At 44.8% G+C, this 20,637-nt stretch overlaps 1 pseudogene; it reads right to left on the bottom strand.

Annotated features, from left to right (window-relative positions):
- Window positions 1-18,510, bottom strand: part of LOC127056261 (cytochrome P450 2J6-like) — a 37,555-nt pseudogene extending 19,045 nt beyond the window's left edge.
- Between the last annotated feature and the right edge of the window lie 2,127 nt (window positions 18,511-20,637).

Here is a 20,637-nt window from a genome sequence, read left to right as displayed (position 1 = left end):
AGCAACTCCGGAGATGGAGCCCGCTCTAATGGCACCAAAGCAAATTATGGAGGACTATCTTACAGTAATGGTGGGGGAAGATCTTACTCTAACATGCATTATACAACCACACCTGCTCCAGACCAATACAGTTTCTCTGTATTGGTTTCAAGCAATAAACCCTGTAATCAGTTACATTGAAGGGCAGGTAAAAACATATGTGGATTGGTTAAATAGGGTGGAATTTACAAATGTGCAAAATAAGTGGAGTGCATCAATCCGCATCCGTAATATACAGCTAAGGGATGCAGGTACATACACAGGGACTTGGTCTATAACCCCAAGTATCAGTAAATGCATTTACCATGTGCAGGTTTGTAAGGATGTCTGCCCCACTATAGCCCCTACACCACCTCCTCCCTTTCCTCCATACATCGATACTACCTTAGAGGAAGAATGTCCACCTGTACAGCCATGGCCTATATCAGGAATTTTCCTACACCCCACTACGGAATATATGGTAGAAAATGTAGGATGGCTTTATGTGCCATTGAAACTGGATTTTGCAGGTATGGCCATGCCAGAGCAGTGTCCCAGTCATTATAAGAATTGGTTTAACTCTGAGCTGCAAATGCAGTTACAACTCTGGAAGGGCTCTCAAATTGTCCCACAGCAAAATAGAAACAAAAGAGATCTATTGGGAACAGCCCTGGGAGGTTCTAGCCTTGGCATGTCCCTATGGAATTCAGCAGATATCGAAAATCCTAACTGGAAAATAAGCACCGTTGTGGACGGAATAGGTAAAGCAGTTAAAACGGGGGGGGCGTGTTAGCAGCTTATTAATGGACCAACATGCAATCACTATTGACAATATGCATGTAATTGCCCAAGGGTTTCAACACCTGAATGCCACTATTTTGTCTCTTATTAACAGTATACAAAACAATGACGTTTCATTGGCAGTGGCCTGCACGGCCTATGGCTATAGGGTAATAGAGATAGTACAGCAAAGTTTACTGCAGTTGCAGCTTCATAATTGGCCACGTATCTTAAACCATGCCACCATCATGAACCAAATACAACGACAGGGCAGAGACCATATGTTGCCTATTTTTCTACAATTCGCTAAGTTTGACAGCATTCCAAAACGAAATCAAGGGGAACGCAAATGCATACACCTCATGATGGCAGTGCCGAGATGGGTACAAGAGCCAGTTAAAGTATACTATGCTAATAGCGTGGGGACTCTGGTAGATAAAACATATGTGCAACACTACCCCACTGTGCGTCTAGTAACGGAAACTGGCTCAGAAATCAATCAGGCATGTTGTACAAAACATAATGGATGGTGGTTGTGTGACTGCTATGCCAAAATTGACATTAATGCCACTAAAAAAGGCTGGGCACGACTAGTACAGAAGGAATTGGTTAATGAGGTAGTGCGCATTCAGGACATGGCCTGTGCCATAGGGTATCATAATTTTTCCATAAATGGCAATATCTGCCCCACAAATGAGGCAGGATTCTGTGTACCAGTCACCGGCATTATTGAGATAGGAGCCCATGCTTTCTGGCCAACAAAAACGGGTAAGGCTGTCGCTGAAATGGTCATTATGCATGAACAGCTGCAAAGCTTATTGGTTGATCTGTTTCCACCTGTAAAATTCTTACATTTAGATATACATGAATTAGTAGCAAGAACTAAGGAATCCCTAATACCAGTAGCCCACTTAATCCAGCAGCAAATGCGTGAAGTGGACGAGGTTCAACAAGCAGTGGAAACACCCTGGTGGGCAATCCCCGAGGATATGACTTTGCATCCAGTAGTCCGCACTCTAAGCGTATTTCTAATGGGGATCCAGGCCCTAACTGTTGTGGTTTTAATAGGAACGTGTTGCTATATGATCCGTCAAACAAGACGTGCCAAGTTACACGGTCGAGTAAATAAGGGAATGGAAATGGCAATCAACACTGTCGTTGTACACCCAAACAATCACGTCGGGGTCACCAGTGTTGTCAAGGTGTGTTGTCAGATGCTACCGGTGTGGTGCTCTGCTCTCTCCTTGTTGGTATCACTCAGCTGCGTGCGTGTGTTCCCTCTGTGTGCTGCCCCAATTAGATTGTCTCTCCCTGCAATCGCGCACTTCTCATGAAAGGTATGCATTCCAAACTGGAGAGGTAGGGTTTTAACATTATACGTTTGATTAGTTCCAGATATTCCCTGTATTTGCACTGACTCTCCAATTGGATATGCCTCAAAGTCATTTTTTACTATAGGAATTCCAGCCCCCGTGTCCAATAAAAAAATCTACTAGCCCTTCCCCGACTCGAATGCTTAAATGAGGGCGTCCCCAAACATCTACTGTCATGGGTTGCTGAAAAATGCATTCCGAGTCGTGGATAGGGCTGTCCTATGCTACTGTATCAGTAGCGATTGGGTCGTTCAGTCCTGATGTCAGGACCGTCGCCCTAGCTACTTTTGTCACCATCTTATCTTTTTCCTGTTGAGACTCCTTGCCAATCATACACGCCTGCAGCTGTGCCTGCAGCCTCTCAATCTCTCCTTTTAGGTTTAAGTTTTCCTGTTTTAGAACACCGTGAGGCACCCACGCATTCTCTCTATCACCTCTATTTAGTCCACGACCTCTCCAACCCCGGCCACGACCACAGGGAGAGTATCCAGGACCCTCTGTTTTCCACTGTCCTAACTGAGTACGCAGCTCATTAACAGGAGTTCCTTCCTGCTGCTTAACTGCTGTCTCTACCTTTGCAATCCATTCGTCCCACGGTACCTCTTTTCCTCCATTCTCACACCAAGCATTCATCCAGTCTGACACACCAGGAGGCAATGCCTCCAGAACAATTTGCTTTAAATCTTCCAAGTTGGTAGACCCTCCTGACAACCTGGCATAGGTCTGAATTCTGTCTGCCAGCTTAGCTGGAGCTTCCCCTGACAACCTTGCAATTCCTTTAAGGGTTGCTAACTCACTAGACAACTTAAAGTGTTTCTGAACCACGCGTTTAAGCATCTGTGCAACATCATCATCAAAACCGAGGGTATGACAGTTCAGGGGTCCCAAAAAAGTTTGCACCAAAATTGGTTCCTGCAACATATCAATTCCTACTGCTTTGAGTAACTGCGAACTTTTATGGAGCCATACCATAAACTCATTAAAATTTTCAGAGGGGGGGAGGCCCAACAGCTCCGACCAACGCGTGAGTTCATTAATCTTTAAAGCGTCGAGCCTGGCTGTTAAGCCGCTCACGCGTGGTGGATGGGGGGTATATGGGTTTTTATATTCCTGATTTCTTTCCCTTTCTGCATAGTTACGGCGGGGCCATGGTTTTTTTAAACACTCAGTTAAATTTTTCGTTACCGTGTCCACTTCATCCCATACCTTTAAGTGAGGGGGGTTATCGGTACGTGGGGTAGCGTCGAGGGTGAGGTGGGGAATAGGATTTTCAGTGGAGCTTTCTGTCTCCATTTCACCCATTTCTCCTGTTTTTACTGGAATTGATCTAGGTTTTGGGGAGGGTTTACCCAGAACCTGGCTTGCATCATAAGGTGGTTGTTGCGGTGCGGTAGCCCCTGCCCATGGGTTACGACAGGATGTTTCAACAGAGTCATGCCACATGTCTCCATTGCAATGTTCGTCTCAACTGTCCCATGTTCCATCTTTTAATTTGGCAAGAGCCACCTGTTTCCATTTCTGTCCCCATTCCTCAGGCACCGTAACAGCACCTGAAGTACGTTGGACACCAGGGGACGGCACTTTTTGCTTTTGCAGGTTTTCTACAGCTGTCTCCAATTTTTTATTTTCCTGCTTTACTTGCTCGAGCATATCGTGAGTCTGGACTGCCTGCTGCCCTGCTAAGAGAGCTTGGGCTTTTCAGTGCTCAATTGCCCGGGTTGCCTCTTCTACTGCCTGAGTTGCTTCTTCTACCTCCTTTGTTTTTTCCATCACCTGTTTGGCCAGCATGCCAGCATGCTGTTTAAGCCATCTCACTGCCATAGACATGAGTTGTAAGATTCTTGCTTTTTTACTCTTATTACTATTTTTTAGAGCCTCAGTTTCTATCATTGCTCTACATATGCCAGTCCATGTTTCCCCACTCTCTTTTTTAAATTCATATGGACCTCCCTTACTGGCAATCCAGCGGGTCCAGGAGTTATCAAACTCCGTGGGGATCAAAAGGGAGGGGATCAGGGGGTTCCCTAGCTCGAGGTTTTCTGCCATGTTAGATCGCGATTCCTACAGCGGACAGCTCGCTTACTCACCAGATCAGTGGTCAAGGTCACCAGTGTTGTCAAGGTGTGTTGTCAGATACTACCGGTGTGGTGCTCTGCTCTCTCCTTGTTGGTATCAGGGCCGTCCTTAGGATTTATGGGGCCCTAGGCAGTATTATTAAACTGGTGCCCCTATGCTGGATGGCAGCCCAAGCTCACAGCCTGGTGGGGGAGGGGGAGGAGGGACTTGACAGCAAAGGATAATGAGATGCCCAGCCTGCCTCATGGTGGCGGAGAGTCAAAGTTCCCCGCAGAGACTTCCATGCACTCTCCCTCATGCAGAATGGACATGAAGAAAGTACCTAATTAAAAGCACTAAAATTTGGGAATAAAAAATGTCAGTCACAGGTTTTTTGATATGCCCTGAAGTTTGTCAGAGATTTATTTGCAAAAACTTCATAGTAAGGGTGAGTCAGCTGTCCTGCTGAATACAACATTACATATAATGGAATACATGATGCAGCTCTTCTCTGTTTTACATTTTCTTCATCAGTATTTCTAAGTTGAATTTATATTTTAAATGTACTCAAATCTTAAGCCAGCATTCCAGATTACTACATATTTAACTCACTGAAACAAAGACATTCTTTTAAATTAATCAGAGAGATTTAGTGTGTTCATAACAATGTTCATTGCTTTTAGAAAAAGGGAACAGTAATTTACTTTGTGTGATCTCCATAACAAGAGACATGGTTATGAAATTTCACCAACTTTAAAAAAATGTTTCCAAAGATTTTAGGTATAACAAGGATTTTGTCTTACTAAGGTACTGATTTTGCTGGAGGGTTCTTTTAAAACTAGTTTGTCGGATAGTCAGAAGTAAAGAAAGGGAACTCTTTGTCCAGCTATCTGGAAGGGAAGGACTGTTGTCCCTTTAAGGGCTCTCTTCAGTGGGGAGTGGAGGGAGAGGTGGTGAAGGGATGGACAGAAAGGACAGGAAGACTTGGAAGCACTTTTTTTTTTTTTAACTATAGTAATTAAAATGTGTATTTTAGATAAGGGAGGTCTTTTGAAGGATTTATTTAAAAAACTATGTGTGAAGATCCACACATTTAAGGCTAAAGATGATTGTGCATCTAAAACTCTATGCAAGCATTTTTTAGAAATGTGATTTTATAATCTTCACCAGCTCACTAATGAAATATTTTTAAGGCAAATTTTAAACTAAGGTCCTGTAGACTGACATGTTCTGTGTAAATATTACATTAATGCACAACTATTTTTGTCAGTAAAGTCAGAAACTGACAGTATAAAAATTTATTTGGGCATAAGCTTTCGTGGACATCTGATGAAATGGGTTCTAGTCCACAAAAGCTTATGCCCAAATAATTTGTTAGTCTTTGAGGTGACACAAGGACTCGTCCTTGTTTTTGCTGATACAGACTAACAGGACTACCACTCTGAAACCTGTCAGTATATACCTTGGGGTTGGCAAATGCCTGTTAAATGGCTTTATTACCCCTTGAATGTCTCTTTAACAGTTTCAATGTTGTGCTAATAGGTCTGGCAGGCTGGAGGTTTTTTCACTTTTAACTACTAGATTTCCTCCCAAGGAAGACTCACCAGGCTAGAGCAGCCATCTGTGGGAGCCTGCAGGAAGGGTCAAAACAGGGATAGGAAAACAAGAGGGTGGACACTAAGACCCAGTGGTGCCCCAAATTTTCAGGTGCCCTACGCACCTGCCTATGTTGCCTATGCCTAAGGACAGCCCTGGTTGGTATCACTCGGCTGTGTGCGTGTGTTCCCTCTGTGTGCTGCCCCAGTTCTGCGCAGATAGCTGACACAGCAGACCCGAAGAGAACCCCCAATGATCACAGAGTCTAGTAAGGTACGAAGGCACGTCGGCCAGGTTTATTGCCGTATTGGATACAATAATAGTTCCCTGTAGGTTTCTTAGCCTAATTCAGGGCATACTACGAATATGTACCCACGGTCAATGGACTTGGCTCAGTCAGTGGCGGGACTTTCCACTGCCCCCCCGCCCGGACAAAGACACCGCCCCAGGGATGTATTCTTATACACAGGTACAAACAAGTTACACATCACTCCTGACATATTGAGGTGCAACCCCTCCACGTAGTAAGGTGCCACCTCTTACCTTGTACATGTTGGTTCGATCAAAACAACTCTATCCATCATTTTACCCTTTTGCCCGTCATTGGGATGGGTCGGCCTGTTCTTTCTTATCTGTGGAATGTTCCAGTATAAGGTGTTCTGGTACCGTGTTTATACTTCAGTATGCTAGGTGAATATCTGTTTATGCAACATCAGCCCTTTCCTTGCCAACATCTGTGAACCGAGCCGGCCTTCAGCTCACAGCTTGACTTTGCTTTCTAGCTAAGTCTTAGCCATTACTTTAGTTCAGGCCTCAGGCCTCATACTGGGCCTTTATCAGGGCCTTCACTTACTACACCGGTAAACCTTGCCTAGGCAGAGTTACAAGCCCTGTTCCATTTATTCTCCTTGACGAGATAAAAATAAAAAAAGAGACCCACTCGCTACAATATTGATCTCCCATGGTTCAGCAAATTCTCTGGCTTGGCACCGGTCAGGTCCCGAGGGTGCCCGACTAGAGAGGTTCAAACTGTACTTAAAACCACAGAATACTGTATTTGCACCGGACTTTACTTACACTCCTGTTGTGTAGCAAATATAGCCAAACACGTAACGTCTATTGTCTACACAAAGTACAGGGCCACTTTATCACGTAGAAATAGACAATACAACCACATAGATTCCTCACTGTCTGTCCATTCTTTGTAAGTTCACCCAAACTATTTCACATTCTCCACTACCAAGTTATATCTCACTGACTGATCAAACACTTTCGACACAGTGCCATCCATTACATTTATTCCCCGTCTCTCTCTCCCGCAGGAATTATATAGTATCCCTCTAGTTAAGAGAATCATCCTACCGGCTTCAGTTACGCCACTAAGTCAAAATTCATTGGCTCATGTCATAAACAGATAGTTAAGGGTTAATGTCTCTTCTATCTGTAAAGGGTTAACAAACAGGGAACCCAACACCTGACCAGAGGACCAATCAGGAAACAAGATACTTTCAAATCTCGGTGGAGGGAAGCCTTTGTTTGTGGTTTTTGGGTTTGGCTTTGTTCTCTCTGGGTCCTGGAAGGGGCTATATGTGCAACCAGGTTTCTTGCCAATCTCCCTGCTACAGTCTCTTATATATTCAGAATAGTGAGTACCTAGTAAGGAACAGGCGGTTATAGTCTTTTTAATTGGTTTTCTTTATTTGCCAATGTGTATCTGGCTGATAGAGTTTTAATGTGTATTTGGCTGGAAGTATTTTAAATTGTATTTCTGCTGGAGGAGGCTTTTTCTCCAAATTCTATAAGCTGACAGACTCTGTAACTTTTACCATCTAAATTACAGAGATAACTTTTACCTTTTTTCTTTCTTTTTTATTAAAAGTTTTGCTTTTAAGACCTGTCTGTTTTTTTCCCCTTGTTGAGGCTCAAGGGAATTGAGTTTGTACTTAACAGGGAAGAAAGGGAAGGGAGGGGAGAGGGGTGGAATCCCTTTGTTTTAGGTTCACGGAGCTTGAATCTGTATTGCCTCTGGGTGAGGGAGAAGGGGAGGGGGGAAGGAACATTCCTCCCTGTTTTAAGATTCAAGGGGTTTGAATCACAATAATCTTCCAGGGTAACCCAGGGAGGGAAGCCTAGGAAAGGCACTGGTGAAGGAAAGAGTTTACTTTCCTTGTGTTAAGATCCAGGGGGTCTGGGTCTTGGGGGTCCCCAGGGAAGGTTTTGGGGGGACCAGAGTGTATCAGGCACTGGAATTCCTGATTGGTGGCGTGCTACAGGTTCTAAGCTGGTAATTAAGCTTAGAGGAATTCATGCTGGTACCCCATCTTTTGGACTCTAAGGTTCAGATTGGGGAAAGATACTATGACAGCTCACTTTACAGTGTGGCTTCTACATAAGCAACACACAGCGTCCCACAAACATTCTCACGATCCTGACATGGATTGTCTTGTGGCATGGGAGTCACGTTTCCATTGCATAACTCAATCCTAATACCATCCACCCACTCACCAGGTGGAAAAACCAGTGCAGGGATCATTACAGGATCTGCCCACTCAAAACCATTATTTGTCATCCTAAGACGTGCTGTACATTCATACCACCATGTCATCACAAACCCATGCTTCTGACTTTACAGGATGAACATTATTAATACAGAATACCTAAACACAGAATATCAAATCACATTATTAAACACAGACTTTACTGCATTATATCTTAATAATAGCAATGTTCCCAGCACATGGCAGTTCAGCATCGTAAGTATCTGACCTATACTGTGAAATTTTAACAAACAGCATCAGACTCCTGCCTGAGCCACCAAGGCTCAGGGTGCTCTATTACAAACTCTAGTGGTTCCAGGCACTGCAGAGTTCTTTAAATGATCACGTTCACAGTCAAACCTTTCATCTGCATTTCTCATTTCAAAAGAAAAGAGATTATTTGCTCACAAAAAAATGGAAACTGTTCCCAAAAGCCAATATACAGTTGAAGGCTTCAATCAGCTGGTGGAAGGTTTCATCCTCTAAGGAGAAGTGATGTCCAAAAACCACAGCACAAATCACATTTGAGACAGCATGAACAATGGGGACAGAAGGATCCAGAGATTTCCCTGCAAACAGAGCGATTGGTATTATTAATACTTCCTGTTACTGTTTCTCTATCTAGTGGGGAAGGTAAAAATTGCACACAATCCCAGAGACCACCTGTGGTCAATTACATTAGTGGAAGAGAGACCAAAATTCAACAAGAAAAGTAAATATAAAGAAATAAAACAGCCAGCCAGCCAGAAAGCAGCTTGCTCAGAAAAGGGCAAATTGTTAAACTAACTCTCCTCAGCCCTTGTGCTCACAGAGAGATTCCAGTATACAGATTCTAAAGGAACTTATATTTTAAAAAAGGCATCACAATATGCCAAACAAAACACAAGGATAGGAAAAAATAAACCCATGTAAGTGAACCATTCAAGCAGCCAGGAATAAACTATCTAAAGACCACCCCCCTTTTCCTTTGACCCTCCTCCATCTTACTCCAGAATAACTATAAACAAGACTGTTTACAAGTACAATCCATTTGATCGGATCAACATTCCCCTCTCACTAAAATAGGTTCTAGCATCCCATGTTGTGAGAGACCTTTTGCTGAGTGTGTAATTGCTGCTCCGTTTGCTGTACAGTTCTTGCACACTCAGTATCTAACTCACTGTCTTGTAAGTATAAAAGAGAGATTGTAAATAAAACCTATACTGATTTTCTTCTCCTTTTCTCCCACTTTGTAGCCAAGCTTTTCTCTATGGTCAGTACAACCACTGGCATTTGTTTTACATTAGAACTGAGTTGCTCTTGGCTTAAGCTCTCTCTCAAGTATGTGGTTGTGGGGCCTTGGACACGTGACTTAACTTCCCTGTATTGAAGTTTCCTTAGCTTTAGGGCACGGCTACACGTGCAGATGTAGAGTGCTTGGAGTTAAACCTGCCTTCGGAGAGCGCAGTAGGGAAAGAGCTGCAGTCTGTCCACACTGACAGCTGCAAGCGCACTGGCGTGGCCACATTTGCGACACTTGCAGTGGCATTGGGACTGGTGCATTATGAGCAGCTATCCCAGCATGCAAGTGACTGCAATGTGCTTTTCAAATGGGGGAGGGGAGGTGGAGTGTGACAGAGAGCGTGTTGTGTGTATGGGGGGGGGAGAGAGTGGGGTTTGGGGGGGCTGAGAGCATGTCAGCATTCTGTCTTGTAAGTTCAGACAGCAGTAGACCCCTTTTCCCTCCAGCCTCTCTATCTTAGACACAGCATTCCACAGTAATGGTTGCTTTGTCTCACAGCAGATAAGCATGCTGGCTGTCAGAAATGGAGCTTTCAAACAGCATATCCGCATGCCTGCAGTGATTCCAAAACGACAAGAGTGGCCTCTTGACTTAAGGGGGTTATGAGACGTTTCTGGAGACCAATCAGAGGGCAGTAATGCAACATCCCATTCACACTGATGCCTGGGCATTGCAGCCAAGGCGCATCAAACATTATTCCACTCGCTGAGGTGGAGTACCAGGAGCGCTCTAGTCCTGGAGTCAGAGCACTCTCCGTGCCTTGCCAGTGTGGACGGGGAGTGAGCTGGGGCACCTGGGGCTGCTTTAATGCGCTCTAACGCACAAGTGTAGCCAAGCCCTTAAAGACGTAAGGGATACTGTGAGACTTGATTCGTTACTGTTATTTAGTGCTCTGATGCGTTGGTGATGGGTGTCAGAGCTGCCGATAAATCATTAACTAACACGGATACAGAAGAACGGAGACCCTAAAGCCTCCGTCCTAGCTCCCAACCCTGGGCTTTTATATGTAGCTCTTTTGAGAATGAAATCTTCATGTTAGTAATAAAATACATGCTAGTGAGACTCAGCTCTGCCTGTAGACCTGTATTCCACGCCAGTGATTCAATGAAACGGCCCCAAGAACAACAGATACTCCATTCTGGAGCAGAGGGAGCCTGCTTGGTCTCACAGACTAGTTCACATGCTGGCAACACGACTGTACTTAAAAACCACTTTAGCAGTAAGGTACCTTTCACAGTCTCAAAGTACTCCACCAGATGACGAGCCTCCTCTTGGATTCGGTGTTCCAGGCCTTTCTTGCCCAGTCCCAGGTTCCGCAGGGTCATCAGCCCGAGCATCTCTGCTGCTTCCAGACGTGACCACTTGAGAATAAAATACCTGAGGCCATTGAGAATCAGTTACCTGTCACACTAATATTTATGAAAAGCAAAACTATGTACACATCCCTACAATATACTTTCTATCATTAGGTCTAAATCCAGAACCATGGGGCTTAGTTCTTTTATCTGAGATCTTGCTGTGACATAGAAACAACATGGACTGGAACCATCCGAGAAAAGTCTCCCGTTAAAAAAGGGATTGTTTGTTTGTAAAGGGGTAAACAGTGAGGTGGCAAAGTTTGCAGATGATACTAAACTGCTCAAGATAGTTAAGACCAAAGCAGATTGTGAAGAACTTCAAAAAGATCTCACAAAACTAAGTGACTGGGCAACAAAATGGCAAATGAAATTTAATATGGATAAATGTAAAGTAATGCACATTGGAAAAAATAACCCCAACTATACATACAATATGACGGGGGCTAATTTAGCTACAAGAAGTCAGGAAAAACATCTTGGAGTCATCGTGGATAGTTGTCTGAAGATGTCCACACAGTGTGCAGAGGCGGTCAAAAAAGCAAACAAGATGTTAGGAATCATTAAAAAGGGGATAGAGAATAAGACTGAGAGTATATTATTGCCCTTATATAAATCCATGGTACGCCCACTTCTTGAATATTGTGTACAGATGTGGTCTCCTCACCTCAGAGAAGATATTCTAGCTCTAGAAAAGGTTCAGAAAAGGGCAACTAAAATGATTAGGGGTTTGGAGAGAGTCCCATATGAGGAGAGATTAAAGAGGCTGGGACTCCAGCTTGGAAAAGAGGAGACTAAGGAGGGATATGATAGAGGTATATAAAATCATGAGTGATGTTGAGAAAGTAGATAAGGAAAAGTTATTTACTTATTCCCATAATACAAGAATTAGGGGTCACCAAATGAAATTAATAGGCAGCAGGTTTAAAACAAATAAAAGGAAGTTCTTCATGCAGCGCACAGTCAACTTGTGGAACTCCTTGCCTGAGGAGGTTGTGAAGGCTGGGACTAGAACAATGTTTAAAAGGGAACTGGATAAATTCATGGTGGTTAAGTCCATAAATGGCTATTAGCCAGGAAGGGTAAAGAATGGTGTCCCTAGCCTCTGTTCATCAGAGGATGAGATGGATGGCAGGAGAGAGCTCACTTGATCATTGCCTGTTAGGTTCACTCCCTCTGGGGCAGCTGGCATTGGCCACTGTCGGTAGACAGATACTGGGCTAGATGGACCTTTGGTCTGACCCGGTACGGCCGTTCTTATGTTCTTATGTTTTTTATTGTAAACGGGAGATTAAAAAGCTGAGGATAAATGGATGTTATTTACCAACAGTAATTCTTGTTCTCTGACTGAGTTGCCTGCACAGAAACCCAATTTAGGAATGGTTACAAAAAGTCACTGACCCTTTTGGGGCAGTGGTTGGCAGTTAAAGGGTTTGCACCATTCCCTTGAGCTCTACACATCGAGGGCATACAGAACCCACTCTCTTCCAGCCCCTCATTTCTTCACTACCCCCAAATGCCATATTTGCAGCTGGACTCTGAAGCAGGGGGAAGGAGGGAGGGTCTGTGTGAAGGACACACATCCAGAGAATGTAAGTTACTATATGCAGGTAACCCTGTTTTCTCCTTCATGACATTGTCTTCACAGAGCTTCCCAGGAGGCATTTATCCAGCAGTGACCTCCTTGGGAAGGAGGGTTGGGGAGCCCCGACAGTCGAATAGCTGCCCTCCCCAAACCAGCCTCTGCTCTTGATGCAGTGTCAAGACTCATAGACTTAAGGTTAGAAGGGACCATTATGGTCATCTAGTCTGAGAATAGTGGTTAGTAAGAGTGTGAAGCAAGCTCCACCCAGCAGCCCTGTAGAGTTCATATAAAGGCTCAGTGCAGCTACGTGCCGTTGTGGCTGTCCCCTCCTGAGTTGACTGAGCCCTGAGACATTCAGACATAGGCACATCCCCTAGTTCAGGGCATGAAGGGGTGTAAATCCTTATCCACATCAACAGCCTTTAAGCCAAGGTCACTTGACTTTGAGACTTTTCTCCAAAGGCCACAAATATTCTCTTGGACCTTCTCAACAGCTTAATTCTAGGACAGACAAGGTAGGTGAGGGAATATCTTTTACTTGACCGACTTACTGTTGGTGGACAGTACAAGCTATTCCTCAGGTCTCATTCTAAGACAGGCTTTTCCACCATTTTCATAAGATGGACCACATCCTAATAAAGAGATTGTAAATGTTGGGAGACACAATCACAAATCCACCCCCGTGGGAATTAGAGCAGCTGCTTACCTGGACAAACAGCCTTAGCAGAGCGCTTTTAGCTTCTTATAATGCACTTTGGAAACAAAGAGGCACCATGTGACCAGCCGGGTTTCTGCTGGCCACCAGAAAGTCCTCAGCAGTCCATCAGGGACGTCTCGGGGTTGCAGATACTGTTAACCAAACTTATGGGAGGTCCTTTGAGCCCATGATTGAGTCTTACATTCTATACAACCTTTTGCTGAAGTTTTTCTTCTTAATGACCAGAACCTCAGTGGAGAGAATTTTGGCACTGCAGTCCCTGATGGCCCACCCACCTGATAACATATTCCACAAAGACCCCGATGTTCCAAGGCCTCATCCCAAATTTCTGTTCAACGTTGTATCCGAGTTTCATTTCAGACTATACCTCTACCCGTACTTTCCACTAACAACACTAGTTCATACTTAAACCAAAGGTTCCCTAACTGCAGCTTTTGTGTAAGGAAGTCTTGCTGAGTTTAAGGGGTGCAACTACATCCTGGCAGCTGACAATTAGGGGCAGTGGGACTAAATTTCACCTTTGATGTTCCACTCGTTAGCCACAACAATCCCCATTCACTATTACCCTGCACCTTGCGCCGTCACTTACACCAATGCAGAGTGTAAAACATCATCACTCTGATTTGACAGCATTTTGCACCCACTTCGCACAGGTGTAAATGATGACACAAGATGCAACACAACAGTGAAACAGACCCTGTGTTGTATTTACCGGAAGACTTGTGAAGTGCAGCATGCAGCACCCCCTACTGTGGATATCATGTGGGGCTGGGACTTCTTCAGTGCACCCAAGGGACTCCTGGTGGGGCCATGAGCTACTTTATCCTCACCTGGAGTCTCTGTAGCACATGGGCTGGAGGCACCAGACAGAGCAAGGTCACTATTTCCAATTAGCCCCTCAGAGAAAAAGAATGGAGCCCCGTCTGTTTCTCAAGAACCAGTAACGGGAAAGAGAAGGAGTTTGAATTAGCAGTTTACATTTTTTATTATTATTTTTTATATTTTGGGGCAGTCTTGTGATCTTTGGTGATTTCAGAAAAGTTTCTCTTGATTTCAGGATTACTAGCATCCATCTTGTGAGTTTTGCCCTTATTCACAACGGCGGCTTTTTCCCATTACTTCACAAAGGAATGAATTCCTGATGGCAACAATTTCCCCACAGCCTCTGCTTGCCCCTAGTAAAAATGATCGCTAGCCCCCTTTGTTTCCAGTGCTGCCATAAGGGAAGACAACCATAAAGCAAAGGCAGGGCAGCTAAGTAACAGAACAGGAAACAGTGAGGAGCCGAGCAAGTGTGTGAGGTAGGAATGGGACTTGGAAGAGACTGGAGGGAGTCAGGGAAATGCATATGTGCTGGGAGGTGAATACGCGGGAGCCAGAGGGAGACTGAATGTATGCGGAGGAGCGGAAAGGCAAGAGGAAGAATGACGAGGAGAAGGAGGAACACAGTGTAGAGTGCAGGAGAAGACAGAGGAGGGGGAAGATTTACCTTTTCCACTTGCGAATCGTTTGAAGAAAGGGGTCTTCAGCCGTCCAGAAAGCTCTTCAGGGTGGGTGTTCAGCCCATCTTTCACTGCTTGGAACCCCTGCAGCACGACCCCAGGGGTGTGTCCCAGCCACAAAGTGAAGATGTTGCCATGAATTTCTGCCAGCTGTGGGTTGAACCAGTGCCAGAACAGCACAGGTGAAAAAACATCATGGCAAACAGTCATGATTAGGCCCTCCCAAATTCATGGCCATGAAAAATGCCCCATGGACCGTGAAATCTGGTCTTTTCTGTGCTTTTACCCCATGCTATACAGATTTCAGGGGGTCGCAGTATTGCCACTCTTACTTCTACACCGCCTTCAGAGCTGGGCAGCCAGAGTGGCGGTTGCTGACTGAGGGCCCAGTTCTGCAGGCAGCAGCACAGAAGTAAGGGTGACAATACCATGCCAGGCCATCCTTACTGCTGCGCTGCTGCTGGCGGTGGTTCTGCTTTCTGAGCCGGGCTCCCAACCAGCAGCTGCCACTCTGCAGCTGCCCAGCTCTGAAGGCAGCACCACCACCAGCAGCACAGAAGTGAGGCCAGCAGTACTGCTACTCCCCCCCCACACACACAAACTTTGCAACCCCCCCACAACTCCTTTTAGGGGCAGGACCCCTACTATCCCAACACTGTGAAATTTCAGATTTAAATAGCTGAAATAATGAAATTTACTATTTTTAAAATCCTATGACCGTGAAATTGACCAAAATGGACTGTGAATTTGGTAGGGCCCTAGACATGATGAACCTGCTCTCTTCCTTGAGAAGGGTGATTCAGGGGTTCAGCACTGAGGCAGGGACCATCTTTTTGTTCTGCTTGCACAGCACAGTTGTATTCATTTAGATGATATAAATGGGCCCGAATGTGTGAACATGACCCTGTCGCTGTCCAACATTAAAGAGTTTTAAGCAAGATTTGGGGTTAGGTATACAGAAACCTCAGCCTGCTTAGTACCATGGCAAACACCATGACCAATGCTATTAAAGATAGAGAAAAAGAAGGAAAAACAGTTAAAGCATTTGAAAGGCAAAGCACTAAGTAAGGGTTTCATTTTAACAGTGTCCCTTGTTCGCTACCGTTGTAGCTCATGTCATGGTATATTTCCCCAATCTGAACCTTAGAGTCCAAAAGTTGGGGTACCAGCATGAATTCCTCTAAGCTTAATTACCAGTTAGATCTGATAAGCTGTCACCAATCAGGAATTCCAGTGCCCGATACACTCTGGTCCCCCCAAAACCTTCCCTGGGGACCCCCAAGACCCAGACCCCCTGGATCTTAACACAAGGAAAGTAAACCCCTTTCCTCACCGTTGCCTTTCCCAGCCTTTCCGTCCCTGGGTTACCCTGGAAGATTACTGTGATTCAAACTCCTTGAATCACAACACAGAGAAATTAGGTCTCCTGGAGAGATAGACAGATTCATGCTCTGTGAATCTAAAACAAAGGGATTCCACCCTTCCCCTCCCTTCTCCTTCCCTGTTAAGTACAGACTCAATTCCCTTGCGCCTCAACAAGGGGAGAAAATCAGACAGGTCTTAAAAGCAAAACTTTTAATAAAAGGAAAAAAAAAGTAAAAGGTGTCTCTGTACTTTAGATGGTAAAAGTTACAGGGTCTGTCAGCTTATAGAAACTGGAGAAAAAGCCTCCTCCAACAGAAATACAATTTAAAATACTTTCAGCCAAATACACATTAAAACTCTACCAGCCGATACACATTTGCAAATAAAGAAAAAACAATCAAAAAGACTAAACCGCCTTTCTACCTTTGTACTTACTACCTTTGAACAGAAGATTAGAGAGCCTGTAGGTACGTGTGGTTACTCTCAGAACCCAGAGAGAACAAAGCCAAACCCAAAAAACACAAACAAAGGCTTCCCTCCACAGAGATTTGAAAGTATCGTGTTTCCTGATTGGTCCCCTGGTCAGGTGTTTGGTTCCCTGTTTGTTAACCCTTTACAGGTAAAAGAGACATTAACCCTTAACAATCTGTTTATGACAGCTCAAGAAAGTTTTTAGAAGGAGACCACCCTTCTATTTAACAGCCTCTTAGTCAGTATTAAAGATGGTGAACATTGTCTTTCCGGGGAAAAGAGAAGTTGGTTGAGATGAGCTGGGGCTCCCTGTTAAAGCCCAATCCCATTTCTTAGCAGACAAAACTAGACAAACGCACGAGAGGAGAGAAAAGAACAGCAAAGATAAAAAATGCCATTTCTGTCTCTGGTGTTGACTCTTCCTTGCAGCCAGGGCCGGCTCCAGCTTTTTTGCCATCCCAAGCGGAGAAGCGGGGGCGGGGGGTGGGAGATAAAGCCGCAATCGGTGGCACTTCGGTGACAACTCCACTGTGCCATTTCATTTTTCAGAGGCAATTCGGTGGAGGGTCCTTCACTCCGAGAGGGACTGAGGGACCCGCTGCCGAATTGCCACCAAAGACCTGGACATACTGCCCCTTTCCATTGGCCGCCCCAAGCATCAGCTTCCTTCGCTGGTGCCTGGAGGAGTCCCTGCTTGCAACCTCATTGCTAGAAAAACACAGGCATGGCACACAGAGTGATCGGCCACTCCAACACCTGGCAAATTTGTACTAGCATCAGGTTGTTTAGGGCATTCCTTTTAACTGCTCCTTTGACCAGGCTTACACTTGTATTGCCAAATAGACAGTCTTGGGCAGCTGGGCCAGACTCCTATTAGACAGGAGGCAACAAGGGAGGGGGATAGGAAAGAGAAGAAGAAATAAGATGAGGAAGGAAAAGGACACACAAAGGGGTTGTGGGGAGATGACAAAGTCTCACATCTACAGTTGGAGCCAGATTTAGTGGCTAGATTTTCTAAAGAGCTCAGCACATTGGTTGGTCTCTTGAAAATCTGATCCCAGTTCTGGGTGTTGAGCATTTTATAAAATCTATCCTCACACACTCAGTGTGGAGAAAACCTCTCTCCTCCCAGCTCTATTCCCCTGCATCATCAGCCACCTAACATCTTACCCAGGTGTATCTTCCTCCCCACAGACTTCCTGAAGTCTGCTGGACAGGGGCCACTTTGATGGACTTCATAAAACCTGATGGAGCAGGACTCCCTCATCTGCACGGTTTATACACCACCCCAGTTTAAATTATGGAACATCTGGTGTGGCAGATGACTAGATTTGGTTTTTCAGCACATATCTTACATCCTTCTAAACATTTATTTAATGGAAAGTCTAAACAAAAGCCAGTGCTTTAAGGGTCAACCCAATATATTTGAACACTTCTGCAATATGAAAATGTATTCCTTCTTCCTCTTCATGAGGCAGAAATCCTGTCCTCGGTGGTGTTTAATTCTTACACACATCAAGGTTCCATATACATTTGACACAACCCCTATTTAAAAATGGCAGAAGGATCCAAGTTGACTTTCATATCTCCAATTCTTAAGATAAAACTTTCTTTAGCATGAAAAAAAACTACCTTATGCTACCAATAAATGTCTCTAATTTTCTCTGTCGGCTTATTAGTCCATTAGTTAGATATCTGGAAATACATACCTTACTGAAGCTGCCATGATCAACTTTAAAGTTCAGCTGCCACAAGCTACCAAGAATCGGGTTGGTTCCGGACGAAGGCGTCTATGTGCCCATTGCAACTTCAGAAACTGCACTATCAGGAGAAACACAACCAGCCCTATGAGAGTCTCGCATATTGTCAGCATTTTACTACTGCTTTATACGGCTACTCTCTGAAAAGCCTGTTGCAGGGCTGAACTGGGGTGAAAGTAACTTACAGGACTTACCAGTACTGCTGAAGTCCTGAGGGGGTGTGGCCTCATCCAGAAGAGGCATGGCCTTTCAAGATTTAAAGGCCCTGGGGCACCGGCTGTGGCTGGGAGCCCCAGGGCCTTTAAATGAACCTGGGTCTCCTAGCTGTAGAGGTGGCTGGGAGCCCCTGGGGCTCAGGGGCAAATTAAAGGGCCCAAGGCTCCATCCTCCATGGAGCTCCGGGCCTTTTAAATCCCCACCGCAGCTCCAGCTGCCGGAGCTGTGGGCGGGATTTAAAGGGCCCGGAGCTCCCGCGGCTGCGGGGAACCCCGAGCTTTGCTGGTCTGTGGCTGGGATTTAAAGGGCCTGGAGCTCCTGCCATTGCGGGAAGCCCCGAGTCCTTTAAATCCGGCCCCAGCCCGGCTGCTGGAGCCGCGGGAGGGATTTAAAGGGCTCTGAGCTCCCCGCATTCATCCGTTGGAGCTGTGTGTCTGTGTGGGGTAGAGACTCTACCCCACTCAAAGCACATCGGGGAAGTTGCAGCACCGCTGCCTCTATCAACAGAAGGGGGAAAACATGGGCAGTTCAGGTGTTGTTCCTGAGCTGACAGTGCTTTCGAGAGGGATTATGAGAGTTTCTTCCAGAACTAGCCTGAAACTGCAAAACTTGCAACAACACTGGAAGAGTTTTCAACAGCAGAGGTGTGAAACTTCAGGAAGACCCTGCTCTCGGCTGAGGAGGCGAGGGGACGATTTGAAATGTTGGCTTCAAATAAGACGCTGGCTTCAAATTTACAGCTCTGAAAACATCCTGAGATCTGAAAGTCGCACTGGTTTTCTTCCCTCCTACCCATTGTCTTTAGTGCATTTGCATAGGTGTAACGCTTGGGAGCTTGAAAAGAACTCTGTTTATGATGCACCAGCAGCCGTAGAATCCAGCTCTCTTCATCTCCCTCTCTCTTTTAGCCATTTGGCTCTGCATGGCTAACTAACAGAAACAAAAAATAAGCTGATAGGAATCTGATACCCACAGGCAGTAGGTGCGCATTGAGTCAGAAGGGCCATCTGACCATTCACTTTAAATTAACAAGATGTTATTATTATATTTGGCACTCTGATTTCTCTTAATCAACGTGGAAATTGAACACAACAAAACAAACTCACAGCTGAAAGGCATAATCACACCTGTAGTTTGTTTGGCATTTAACTGAATTCTCTGGAGTTCAAACTGTACTTAACGAATTATTGGCACTAAAATGTTAATTATTTTTATATATATATATAAATAATTATCTCATTTAAGCGGTTGTTTCAGTGTGCCAGCTACAGTTTCCAGACTCATATCTCTTCATCAGAATCAAGGTTACTGAATCAGACTCTGTGCACATTGTGTACCTGCTACTGAATCCAACATTTTAGTGTCAATAATCCGGCTCTGATTCCAGCTCTCAGACACTTGAAAAATCTTGACCCCAGGTCTTTTCAAAAGTTGTCTCTGCATGCTCAATATGGCCAAAACTTTCCCCTCCCAGCTCTATTCCCGGGCATCATCCACCACTCCACAAAACTTCTGAAAAACTGCAAGAAGAATGTCCTATTTTGAGGGCTTCGTAAAATCTGAAGGAGCAGAGTTACCTCTTCCGCAGACCTTATATATTTGCTTATTAACAAGCAGTTTACAAGAGCTTAGCTGAGCTGAATTCTACACGGTCAGATTCATTCCTCAGATACTGAAGAAACATTCATTATCATTTATTTTCAAAGGTGCCAAAAACAATAAATAAAAAGAGAGAACTTATCCAAAAGCTACACAAGTTGGAAGATTTGATCTTCAGCAGGCAATCAACAGGGAAAGAAAGGCAGCCATTTTATAGCAAAGGTAACAAAAATTGAGTGAAAAGACTGTATTTAAGGTCCACTTCTAAAGAAATGTACACACCACAAACAAATAAATAATTCTTGGAAGCGCTGCATGTCTGGGAGTGGCCCAAAGTGGTCCATGCCAAGTCTGTCAGCAAATTTGATCATCCTAGCCAGATGCCATGACCTGACCCTTCCTGGACACACACCTTATTCAACATC

Source organism: Gopherus flavomarginatus, chromosome 8 (assembly GCF_025201925.1).
Source record: "Gopherus flavomarginatus isolate rGopFla2 chromosome 8, rGopFla2.mat.asm, whole genome shotgun sequence".
NCBI classification, from domain to species: Eukaryota; Metazoa; Chordata; order Testudines; family Testudinidae; genus Gopherus; species Gopherus flavomarginatus.
This window is presented reverse-complemented; position numbering and strand designations above follow the sequence as displayed.